Here is a 13,214-nt window from a genome sequence, read left to right as displayed (position 1 = left end):
ATTATAAAATCTCTACCATTAAAACTATGGCATTTATGCATAAATAGAATGAAACAGAAAATCCATAAATAGTCCTAATTATGTATAAAAATTTAGTGTATGATACAGATGGCATCTCAGATCAGTGGAGATAAGCTGGGGTTTAAATACATGTTATGAGAGATCAAGATAACCACACAGAAAAAGATAAAAATCAGATTTGTTCCTCATACCGCACATCAGAATAAATCCAGACAAATCAGAAAATAAAATGTTAAAAAATAAAAAAAGGAGGGGCGCCCGGGTAGCTCAGTTGGTTAAGTGTCCAACTCTTGATTTCAGCTCAGGTCATGATCTCAGGGTCGTGAGAGGGGCCCCGTGACAGGCTCCACACTCAGCAGGGAATCTGCTTGAGATTCTTTCCCTTTCTCTGCCACTCCTCCCATTGTCTCTCTCTCTCTCTCAAATAAATAAAATCTAAAAAAAAATTTTTCTTAAAAATAAACTATATCAATACTAGAAGCAAAGAGGAGCAAATTCCTCCACAATCAGGACAGGGAAAGCTTTTCCTGACTCAAAATCCAGAAGAAATATGGGGAAAAACTGATCATTGACCACAAAAAAATAAAACGTTTTATCCAGAGCAAAAAAAATTTAGAAATGTAAAATGATGAAAAAAATATTTGCAACTTATCAAAAATATTTCTAATATATAGATTCTAAAAATAAGAATAGAGAAATGGACAAGGAATAGAAGCAGACATCTCATACACACACAAAATGCAAAAGGCCCTTAAACTCCTGAAAAAATGTTCAGCCTTCTTTTAGGAAGAGGAATGAATATTAACACTATATTGAGATACAATTTCTAAGTTTAACAATCTACTCAGTTGGTGAGGCTGGAGGGAAATGGTCACGGTCATACATTATTGGTGGTAATGCCAAACAGAACCACTTCAAAAGGAAAACCTGGCATTTTTTTTAGAGAAATTGCATATTCACTGACAATTTGACTCAGAAACACTTCTAGGAATTTATTCCAAAGATACACTGGCAAAAATTCAAACACGTGCCTAAGGCTATTCACTGAAGGATTGTAGGGGCTGGCTAAATAAAGGACGGTACATGCACACAATGGGATACTTTGCAGCTGTCAATAGCAACGTGAAAGAGATCATCTTTGCTGGCACCAACGTGGGCGGACAAGCAAGGGGACAGGAAGGGACCTTCTAGGATAACGGACATGTTCTAAAACTAGATTGTGGTGATGGCTGCATTACTGCATAAATATACTAAAACTCGTCAAACTGTAACTTTCAGATGGGTGTATTTTTTGGTATGTAAATAACACCACAAAAAGGTTTAAAAGAGTGCAAAATATTTTAATTATATGGCTATGATCTCTGGGATTAAATGAAAAAAGCAAGGTGGAGAAATGTGAGGGGTATGGGATAAATACAAATATACAAACACATTTGCCTATACATTTTTAAGTGGAAGGATAAACCAGAAACTAACCAAAATGGTTACTATAAAGGAAAAGGGAAACTGAATGGAGGAAATTCTCTGAACACATTTTTTCTTGTATATTTCACTTGGAACAAGGTAATACTCCACATAATTATCAAAAAAAAATATATTAAAATTTTAAAGCAATCCTCCCAAATCCAAAGCAAAATATAAAATCAAGTTGGTGGCATGACTGCTCTAAGGACAAAAACCAAAAACAAAACCTACCTCCAAACAAACCTGAATTGTTTTCATATTGTTGGTGATGGTGTTATTATTCCGAGCCATTGGTGTATACATTGTAGCAAATGAATGATATTGTTGGCGGGGACTTTCAGGATGGGAGAAAGGAGATATACACTTTGAGATGGAAGAGATTAAATAACCTATTGTCCTGAATTTCAGTATGAATTCATGATATATTTTCTCTTACTAAAAAAAAATTATTTCTGGGCGCCTGGGTGGCTCAGATGGTTAAGCGTCTGCCTTCGGCTCAGGTCATGATCTCAGGGTCCTGGGATCGAGTCCCGCATCGGGCTCCCTGCTCCTTGGGAGCCTGCTTCTCCCTCTGCCTCTCTCTCTCTCTCTCTGTCTTTCATGAATAAATAAATAAAATCTTTAAAAAAAAAAAGTATTTCTATTGAATAGACCTACAAAAGTGCCCAACTTTGAAGCAATGCCCAACACCAGCACCATATTTGGTCACAAAATAGCATGTCCCACTTAAAGGAGTGCATATCTTCTAGAGAGATGTGGGATACCAGAGCTAAGCTAGAAAATGAACAAAATGAGCCTGAAACTTACTAATACCAGAAAGCAAAACTATCACAGACCACTACAGTTATGTATAGAACACCCAGGGGCCAACATGAAGAGGCTCACACTGGCCAAAGCCGGAACCATCTGAGCATCAATAATCCTGACTTTTTTTTTGAAAAGTGTCAACCAATCACTGTAAATTTACACTGACCCGGATATAAACATATGGTTAAAGATCCCTGAGAAAATCGGGGAGATTTGAATACTGTATGATATTTTAAGACATTAAGGGACTTTTGTTAGCTTTTTAGGTATAATGGTTTCATGGATTAGGAAATGGATACCGAAATATTTATGAGTCAAATGGTAACGGTGTCTGTGGACCACTTCAAAATAATCCACCAGTAAAGTGGAGTGAAAGAATAAATTAAAGAGATGGCTATAAATGGATAATAGTTGAAGCACCATAATGGATACACAGGCATCCATCTTTCTATTATTTTTGTGCATACTGAAATTTTTTCATTATAAAAACTTTAAAGTATTATATAAGCTTAGCTTATCGTTTATTCAATACATCACAAAGTAGACACGAATTTAATCACAACATTCAGAGCAATAAGTGACACATTTTTTTTAAGGTTTATTTTAGAGAGAGAATGAGCAAGCAGGGGAGAGGCAGAGGGACAGCACGAGGATCTCAAGCAGACTCTGTGCTGAGCCCGAGTAGGGGCTCGATCTCACAACCTTAAGATCATGGCCTGAGCCGAAACCAAGAGGTGGATGCCCAACCGAGTAACCCAGGCACCCCCTTCACCAGAATCTTTGGAGCTTTTATGTCATCTGAAAATGGAAGATAGGTCTTGAGTCTTCAGCCGATGCAGATACTCACTGTTCAAGTCTGTGGAGTCTGTTACCTAGGGATCTTTGGCTCTGCCTACTGTGACCTCAGCTTTTTGTGCTCATTTCCTGTGACACTTCACCTCTTCAGAGTTCTTGTCACCTGCTGGGAGCTGGACGAGTCTCCACTTGCAGAGCCCCCTTCCAAGCTTCTCCTTCCCTTGCTCTAGGAAGCTCACCTTCTCACCTTGGTTGCACCCTATATTATCTTGCTCAGGCTACCAAAAGAAAAGACCATAGACTGGGCGGCTTGAACAAGAGAAATTTATTTTCTCATAGTTCTGGCAGTTGGAAGTCCAAGATCAAGGTCTCAGCAGGTTTGCTGGCTCCTGAGGCCTCTCTCCTTGGCTTGTAGATGGCCTTTTCTCCATGTGTGGGCACTTGGTGTCTCTTCCTTTTCTCACAAGAACACCAGTCCTACTGGATTAGGGCCCCATTCTTATGACTTAATGTTAATTACTTCTAGAAAGACCCTATCTCCAAATATAGTCACATTGGGGGTTAGGGGTTTAACATATTAATTTTATGGGGGACACAGTTCAGTTCATAGCCAAAACAGATAGAGCAAAGCAAATATTATATCAATACATGTACATATACAAAATAAGACACAGGGGTGACAAAAGATTCCGGTGTCAATCTCTGATTCCTTCTTACTAAGGAACTTTCTAATGAGGCTTAATAAGTGTGGGCAAGTGACAGCCTCCAACCCGTCTGGTCTGAACCCTCCCCTCTGGGAATTCTCTGTGCTTCTATCTGATCTTGGAATTTGGCTCCAATTACTGTGCTGATCTGCATTTTTCACTGTCCTTAGTTTTCAATAGTTTTTTTTTTTTTTTTAAAGATTTTATTTTTTATTTATTTGAGAGAGAGAGAATGAGAGAGAGCACATGAGAGGGGGGAGGGTCAGAGGGAGAAGCAGACTCCCTGCCGAGCAGGGAGCCCGATGCGGGACTCGATCCCGGGACTCCAGGATCATGACCTGAGCTGAAGGCAGTCGCTTAACCAACTGAGCCACCCAGGCGCCCAGTTTTCAATAGTTTTAACAATTTCTATAGAACAGTGTGGTTCTCAAAGTGGGGTCCTAGATCAGGAGCATCAGCCTGGACCTTTGTTACAAACGCAAATTCTCTGGCCCCACCTCAGATCTCTTGAATCAGAGCCTCGGGGGTAAGGCCCAACAGTCTGTGTTTTTAACAAGCCCCCTGGATATGTTGCATGCATGCTCAAGGTCTGGAACCACTGATCTAGATGACTGAATTGTCCACATCTTGGAAGGGCAGCACAGCCTTGCTGTTCTGTTTCTGTCTCACAGGAGCCCGAGGTTCACTCTCTGCAGTGTGCCTCAGGGTCTCCGTGCACTTCGGGGAGGCTGCCATGTCTTTTTAGTTCCTCAAAATGAACTTCCTTTGGGAACCTGAGCTACAATTAGATCCTCTTCCTTCACTTTTTACACCAGTCTCCGTATGTTATACAGTGATTTGTACAAAGCATGGTGCTTCATAAATACATTTTAATGGATAAACTATTTAGAGCATAAAACTATAAAACACTTGATTTGAAGCATCTATAAAACAGTTATTTTGAAGCAGATGCTTCAGTTTTATGTAGGTAAGAAATATGCTCTCAGACAGCTGAACTTGATTATATAATGTTGGGGAATAATATGGTCTAGGGGTTTGGTCCTACATGATAGGCCCTTAATTCTGGCAGATTCCAGGATGAGCACTCTCTTATGTGACATCTAATTCACAACAACCACGGTTTCGACACAAACAGCGTGGTAGAAACACCGGCACCTAAATTCTCTAGAATGGCATCAAAGCATTAAGAATATAAACTAAAGCAAGGGGTTGTAGTTCAGCACAAGGGAGATCATGACCTGGATGCTCAGGAGATATCTACCTATCCTAAATTTTGGGGACAGAACAGAATGACTCAAGAATGGAGCACTCAAAATACTGTCCATGACTAGGTTGTACAGGAGTATGCCATGAGTGCACCATTATTGAGCTACTGTTGTTTCTCAATTTCTACCACACGGGTCCCGTTCTTTTATGGACCACGCAACGGCAGGAACCAGTGTCTGGACATAAAGGTGGAACTGGTTTTCCCCACAACTACAAGAAATCTCTGACAGCTTCATTTCTCAGCAGGATGAGGCCCTAGTCACTCCTGTCACATGACTCAGAGGTTCCTGACTGAACATGTTTCCTGGCACCAGACAGGGTGTTCTGTGTAAAACACTCACTTTCCTCAGGAAAAGCAGCCACCCAGCTGCCCAGATCCCACTGCATGCAACTTCTCGGGGTGGGAGGGGTAGGCAATGCGAAAAACCTCACTGAGATCCTTGGCCATGAACTGGAGGAAATGAAGGAAACACCAAGGCAGGGAGACTTTGAAAGTCAAAGCACGCCAAAAGTCAGTCTCACAGGAAGAATGAGGTCTTCTTAGGTATCAGACATTGCCAAATTGGCCCCCTGATTTTTGCAAATGATGTAGTCTGCCTATCTTTGACTATCTCACATTTGTTTTAATAAACCAGGGAACGAAAGCTTTATAAATGAAAAAAATTTTTTTTTTAATTTAATTTTATGTTATGTTAATCACCATACATTACATCATTAGTTTTTGATGTAGTGTTCCATGATTCATTGTTTGCATATAACACCCAGTGCTCCATTTTTTTTCTAGAATTCAGGTTTCTTGATGAAAATACAAATGAGTGAAATAGACCAGAACCCCTCTTCCCAAGTAGCATTTTGTGGAACTTTGTCTTAAAAAAATTAGTGTTTTTTTAAAATTATTTTTAAAAAATCAAAATCAAAATAAAACCATAAATTAAAAAATCAAAAATTAAAGTTTTTTAAAACTACTTTTTTTTAATCAAAATAATGTGCACCGATGTATTTAAAAAAAAAAAAAAAAAACCCAGAGTTTGGAGATGAACAGACCAGGTCCTAATTCTTGCTCCTCCATTCAGACTCTCCAGAATGACCTGCAGTAGGATTTAACTTCTAGGAACTTCAGTTTCTTCTCCAGTAAAATGTAGCAACAATATTTACCTCAAAAGATTCTTACCATAAGGTATATAAAGGCTCTCTAGCACTGCACCATCCAAAATGATAGCCACTAGCCACATGTGGCTATTGAGAACATAAAATGTGGCTAATCAGAACTGAGATGTGTTGTGTGAAATACCCACCGTCTTAGTATGAAAAAAGAATGCAAACCATACCTTTATTTAAAATATTGATTACGTGTTGAAATTGTGTTTTGGAATATACTGAGTTAAATAAAATATATACTAAGTTAAATAAAATATATTAAAACATGCACAATCAAGTGTGTATCTTCTACTAGAGACCAACACAACAATAGTTGGTGTTGCCAGGTTCACTTATTTTTGTGCACATCTTATGCTGCTACCCATGAATCACTAAAAAGTGTCCCCACATTGTTGACTTCATACACTTTTTGGTTTGTTTTCTTGCAAGGCTAACTGGCAATCATACTCCTGCCGGCATCAGAATTAACTCCTTATTAGAGAACTGAAAAAGAAATGCGATAGAGACACTGACAGTTATGATCCATAAACCCCAAGAGCAAAGCATTATCAGTTTTCATTATTTCATCTTTGAAGGATGTTATAAATTTGAATTTAAAATCGACACCTCTTTTCTCTGCTTTATATACTGGCATTCCACTGTTTAGGTAAGGATGAAAACCCAAGACAGACCAGGATCTGGCAGCCTAGAGGGTTGACTAAATGCAGAAAGCCCTCCAAGATCACAGAGAACATTGCCTGGTCTCAGGTCCAGCAGAACCTGCCCACTTCTGAGGTGGGAAAGTCTGCAGGAGTCTTAAGTGATGGCTGTAGCATTCACTGGGGTGGTGGCCACTTACTGGGAAAGAGGGATCAAACATTGTGTGTGCCTTCCACAGGAGAAGCCCCGGAGAAGGAGCTCTGTGAGGCAACGAACACATCAGTGTGTCCTGGACAAAGTTCCTCTCTCTGCCACTACCTATCCCATTTCTGCCACAGACCAGAGGAACTCTTAGGATTGTTGCCTAAATATCTATTTGCTTGAAAAATGCATTCATGTTTACAAGGAGTGCCAAAGCCATTTTGTATATGGGTTCAAGAATGTTCTCAAATGGCTCATGGACTGTTAACCAGCCTTGTATGTACCTAATCCCAAAACACCGCAAGAGGCCTCCTCTACATCCCAACAAAAACAGCCTCAAGGGCATGGGCTTGGCCAGGCATCCAAGGTGCCCATTTCATTTTACTGGACAATTGTGATGGTGCCTTTCATAGTGGAGACAAATTCTCTCTACGGTTCAACCCACCTTTCCCAGCTCTACCAGTTGGCACCTTGCAGAACAACCTATCCTGCATTTGTTATCTCTCCAAATAAATTTAAGTCAACAAGTGGGTATCCACTTGAATCTTTTCTTCTACAGGTTAAGAGGATATATGTAAGAAGTCCTTAGAACATGTCTGGTGCATAGCAAATACACACAAAATATTTGCTGTCGTTGTTAGCAAAAAACTAGAATGGACTGTTTAGTTGAACAATCTTTAGATGTTTTCTATAACTACTTCTCCCAATTATTTTTGGAGAACATACCTTTTCTTTAAGCCAATCTTTATGAAAACTTTATGGAGCCCTTCCCACCCAGGTCTCTCTCAAGCCAAGGCTGCAACTGGTCCAGATTTCATGACAAGCATTATCTAACCAAATGCAACCTAACCACAATGGGGGCATCTTCTTCTCTCACTTCAGTTTTAGCCATACAGTCTGAACTCACACCAGCCCTTTTGGCAGCCACATTGCCTTTTTTTTCTTTTCAGGCTAGTAAGTGTAAATCTTTTTCATATGCACCATTACTAAAGGCCCTGCTTCATTCAACATCTAGAATATATTAGGCACCATTTTCAAAGTTGGCCCTTTAGACAACTCCCCTCCATTTCCCCAAAGAGAGCCATACCTCAAGACTGCTCAGCACCCAGTGGTTGCTCAACTTGTTAGATTGACCAAAATGCCACCAAGTTCCCAGAAGTTACTAGTGTCCACGCTTACTCAACGATGTACACTGCAAGGGAAAGTGGAGGACAATTAGAAGGCCTCCCAGGAGGCAACACCAAAGAAATGTCCTTGATGCCAGTAAGATACAAAAGAGCAGCCAACTTAACAAGACCCTTCTGAAATATGAGTTTTAAGTATTCTCCCATGACAAAAAGGGATCTGGCTCAGCAATACCAGCTTTTGTGTCCCTTCCTAGGGGTGAGCACACAAAAGTTAGAGGGACCGGCTGCATACCCTGATCCAGGCCTTGGACACAAGCAGAACACCTGCCAGTCCCAACCTTCCTGGGGGTTGGAGAGCTGCTCTCTGTGGGCAGGTAGGAGTGCTTCCCAAACAGTCCTCCATTCCAAACCTTGACCACCCTGTACCTGTCCTGTGATGAGCCTGATGTTTAGCATCAAGATCTCTCCAGGGCGGTGGTTGGGGGGATCACTGTGTTTCTAAGAGTTCAAACTGAAAACACACCTTAGCAGGAATCCATTTCTGAAGCCGCTTGTCACCTGCTTCCCCTGTGGGGTGGATGGTTAACTCTGCAGTTTTCATTTGAGGCTAGAACACGGTTGGCTATCAGTGAGGTAGGTGGTTGGTTTTAAAGCTGAAGGCAGGCACCAGTGACAAAGGTGAAGAACCAAGGATGCTAATAAAAATAAATGAAGTACTGATACATGCTGCAAGGATAAATCCTAAAACATTCTGCTAAATCAAAAAAGCGGGTCATAAAGGATGCACATTGTAGGATTTCATTTATATGAAATGTCCAGAAAAGGCAAATCCATATTGGAAAAGATTAGTAGTTGCCTAAAACTTTAGGGGGATGAAGAGGTGGGGTGACAAGGAGGTAATAGCAAAGATAATAAAAAATGTTTAAGAATTGATTGTGGTAGTGATATATGCACAGGTCTGAATAGGCTAATAGCCACTGAACTGTACGGTTATGTGAACTATAGCTCAGTAAAGCTGTTAAAAAAATAATCAAGGCATTATTTAGTATCATTTATTATGAAAAAGTTGTGTAATATTGGTTTCTAAGGTTTGTAGTTATGTCTGACATCTCAACAAATTTAAGGAAGGGGCAGAATTGCCTTGCTCAAGCTTGACATCTTTCCACAGAACTTCTAGGGGGCATTTTGAGCTGGACCATCAAATTCAAATTTCCGATAATCAAGCAAACTAGGAGATAGGACCTAGGAATCAAGGGTCCTGTTATTATAGGAAGCCAACCTGCAGCAGCAGGGACTGGTGAGTATTATGGCCTGTTATAGCACTGGGTGGCCTTGTGCTGTGCCCAATAAGCTACCGCTCCACACCCTTCCTGGGACCTGTGTACACCAGGGCACTTCCTCACAAGGCCCACAGGGCACAGGAGTGCTGGTTTCCCCTTGGACTAACATCAGGGTTTTAATTTCATGCTACTTAAGCAAACCACCAGGAATTTCTGAGGGCCTGTTCACCGCCAGCAACATGTTTGGTAGATTTGGAGAAGCATTTGGGAGTCAACCCTGAGAGCCAACCTTAGCTCATATGCAGGCCCTGTATTCAGACAGAAACAAAGAGTAAGCAAAAACAATCCAGTTATCAGAGACCAGGACAGGTTATTGACTGTAAGCATAGACAAGGTAAGGAAGGCAGAGGCAGAGATGGGACAGCTTCACCAAGATTTTGAAACCTGGATATAATAGGATTAATCTTAAGATGAAAGAAGTAGACCAGGTATGAGAACCTATAACTGAACCTGTTATTTCTCCCATAAGAAAATGTAGTAATAACTTCTCCCAACTTTTAATTGCATTTTCTTTTTTTCAGTTTTACTTTCTAACAACTACAGTCGACCCTTGACCATAGGTTTGAACTGTGTGGATCCACCTACATGTGGATTTTTTACAGTACATGAGTGCAAATGTATTTTCTCTTCCTTACTACTTTAATAACATTTTCTTTTCTCTAGCCTACTTTAAGAATATGGTATATAAATATATAAAATAGGGTTAATTGACTGTTTATGTTATTGGTAAGGCTTCTGATCAATCAATAGTAGGCTACTGATAGTTAAGTTTTGGGGGAGTCAAAAGTTACACTCAAGAGTTTGGATGGCACAAGGGGCTGGTGACCCCAGCTCCCATGTTGTTCAAGGGTACATGTACTTAGCAAATGAAACACGGGCATCTGTTGTTGTTGAAGTCAGAGATGGCAGAGAAGGTAGCAATTTCACTGAACCCTTAATGTGATGTCAAAACATTGAGCTGGTGTCAGTTACAGGGGCTGATTTCATCCTGGTTGCTTGCTTTAAGTGAGACCACAGCAGTGGAGGATGAACTAGGTACAGGAGGGATGAATGATGGTCCCAAGACAACTAGCCCTCCACTAGATTTTTATTCCTAATCATCCACCAGCTGCAACAAATATCAAGTAGGAAAAGAAAAAACATACTCACTTGGTGGCCTAGGTATTTACAATTTTATTTTCACCTTAAAGAAATAACATGTTTCTAATATGAAGCACAAAGGAGCTGGTTCTAAACATTTGATTTATGATAATGTTGTGTGGCCACCCTCTGCAACCCTGGAGGCTTGGCCAAGGCGCTGATCATGGTGATGTGGTCCCACATCTATCCAATGGGGATCAAGCCTGCCAGATCTCTGGGGGAAATCAATGGGGCACATGCTAAGGGCTTGGCCACAAAGGCCTTCCAATTACTAGGCTTAAGTTAGTATTGATGGTGCCAATTTGAGGAAGGGCTACTTCAATTGTCCTATTAGATACAGACATCATGCTATTTTATTTTTTGATTCAATTCAGACTTGCAAAAATAAAACCTACATCTTCTTTAGGGATCAGCTTTACCCATTCTTGGCTTCAAGAACATGATGATCAAGAGCTCACCTTTAACAAACAACCCTGTTACAGGAGATGGCAGGATATGGAGCCACCCTCTCTAGCCAGGGGTGGAGGTATGCATAAAGTATGGATTTATATGGAAAGGAAACATTCTGAAGGATCAGAATATATTTGAAACTCATGCCACATTAACATAGGTGTCATTTTTATTTTATTTAAAGAAAAAGGGGGGAGGGGCCAACAGTAATTTTCATAATACACATAAGACAAGTTAGCACTGGGGGGTGGGAGGGGAGGCCACGTACTTGCCACCAGTCTGCTTTGTAGCTCTAGGATTAGTAAATTTAATGCAGTCTGTCATTTGTATTACTGTTGAGCAAATTTATAATTGGCAAAATTAGGGATTATGAATCACTGTAAACGGACTGCAACTAAGACGAAAACCTAAATAAAATAAAAAATCACTTTAAAAATAAACCATAAATACATGATGCACATTAGTGTAACAAAACCATTTTTGTAAACATTTTCTTCAACATAACATGTGCATGAGGAAAAAGACACTGTACTCGATACAGAGTTACTCTGATTTAAATACAGAAAGGTATTACTTATTAAAGCTTTGACTACACCTACAGACATATCTGTATTTTGTTTTGAAGAGCAGTGCTAAATATAAATAGTTTAATGTTCCATATTTAATGGTATCATAATACTGTTTTGTTTTGTAATTTTGCCATCTTGGCACTTTTGTGAAGTCACTACCCTGTTAAAGGAAAAAAACAAACCAACCATCCCTTCTCTAGAAGAATGACATTTCACCTGTTCATAATCTTTTATGGAGAAACCTAACTGAGCACCTGTATGAAGCTGCAGCAACACAATCTGGTTTACGAGGTGCCGAGGCTGGGAAGGCAAGGAAAGTACACACCAGGAACCTGCCCCCTGCCCCCGCCCCAGGACAAATGGGTGTCTGACCTCCGGTAACTTAAGCCCAGAGACAGCCGTGATTGCATTCATGCAAACACCACCAGAGTGCTGTCGGGGGGCCTCTGGCTGCTGCACGAGCCGGACAGGCCCAATTCTGGCTTGAGCTCAGACCCTATCACCTCGGAAAGGAAATCCAGTTTTTGTCAAGTTCTAACTATGCAGTAATTCCAATGAAAAACCATTTGTCTTATCTGGCCACCCCCCTTGGCTTACAGCTTCAAGTCTTTCAAGTCTGTATACGTAAGACTGTGATGCCTCCGTCTTTTCTGTCTTCCTTGTTGGTATCAGAAGTTTAGTGGGGTTTTTTGTTGTTGTTGTTGTTGTTTTCCAGACACCTGCTCAACTTTACCTGTCCGTGAAGTCATGGGAGAGGCTACAATCAACCCAGCCATCGAGTTATTTCTCCTCTCAGCGTGCACACATGTTCACTGTGGCACATTTCATCTTAATCGAAAAGCCAAAACATGCAGGAAATCACCAACAGTAATTTGATTCTGACTGAATTCCTGTGGTGATGGCATCTGGCCCATCTCCAAAGTCCCTTCCATAGGTGGGATTAAGTCTTCAATCTTCTCTATGTTAACTACAAATTAGTAGAAAGGAACTAGTCCTCTCTGCTTTGGACAGGAGCATCACTCCAAAGTCTTAGAGATGGGAAAACCTTTCCCAATGCCTTGTCCTTTTCAAAAGAGGGCAAGACTTTCTCAGCTTATCTTGTCTTTGTGGGTAGGTACATCTGTATTGTTTCTGCATCTGTGAGTATATCTATTTCTTGCTAGGTGTTTGTAATTCCAGGACAACCTGTGGCAAAGATGCTGAACCAGGAGGAAGAGAATGATAGGGGTCAAAGTGGATGCCAAATAGGATGAGAATGCTGGGCAAAGCCTTGACAGATAGGTGCAAATGACTGTTATCTTTTTGGGAGGAAAATCTTCCTTTTTCATGTTGTAAAAGAAACTTAACCACAAAGGAGGATTAAGCCTAGGAAACACCAAGTTCTGTTTGGTAAACAAAGTCTGAAGCCACCATCACGCAATATTCCCACTCCAAACTCAGCCAGAGGAAAGTAAGCTGGCAGAGCCAGGACACCGAGCATTGCTCCTTTACCAAGAGATTAACAGTCTCAGAGGAATTGAGTGACCATGAAGC

The 13,214-nt window shown here is 40.6% G+C and overlaps 1 protein-coding gene across 3 annotated transcripts in view; it reads right to left on the bottom strand.

The window, feature by feature from the left end:
• Nucleotides 1-13,077, bottom strand: part of IL1R2 (interleukin 1 receptor type 2) — a 142,565-nt gene extending 129,488 nt beyond the window's left edge. For all 3 annotated transcript variants that reach the window (XM_064572651.1, XM_064572650.1, XM_064572652.1), the window contains exon 1: nucleotides 8,143-13,077. The gene's annotated coding sequence lies outside the window, so the exon portion shown is untranslated. The remainder of the gene's footprint in view (nucleotides 1-8,142) is intronic.
• Between the last annotated feature and the right edge of the window lie 137 nt (nucleotides 13,078-13,214).

This window comes from Mirounga angustirostris, unplaced genomic scaffold, assembly GCF_029215605.1.
Source record: "Mirounga angustirostris isolate CCGP_5_RB_7025 unplaced genomic scaffold, mMirAng1.0.hap1 SCAF_10, whole genome shotgun sequence".
NCBI lineage: Eukaryota > Metazoa > Chordata > Mammalia > Carnivora > Phocidae > Mirounga > Mirounga angustirostris.
This window is presented reverse-complemented; position numbering and strand designations above follow the sequence as displayed.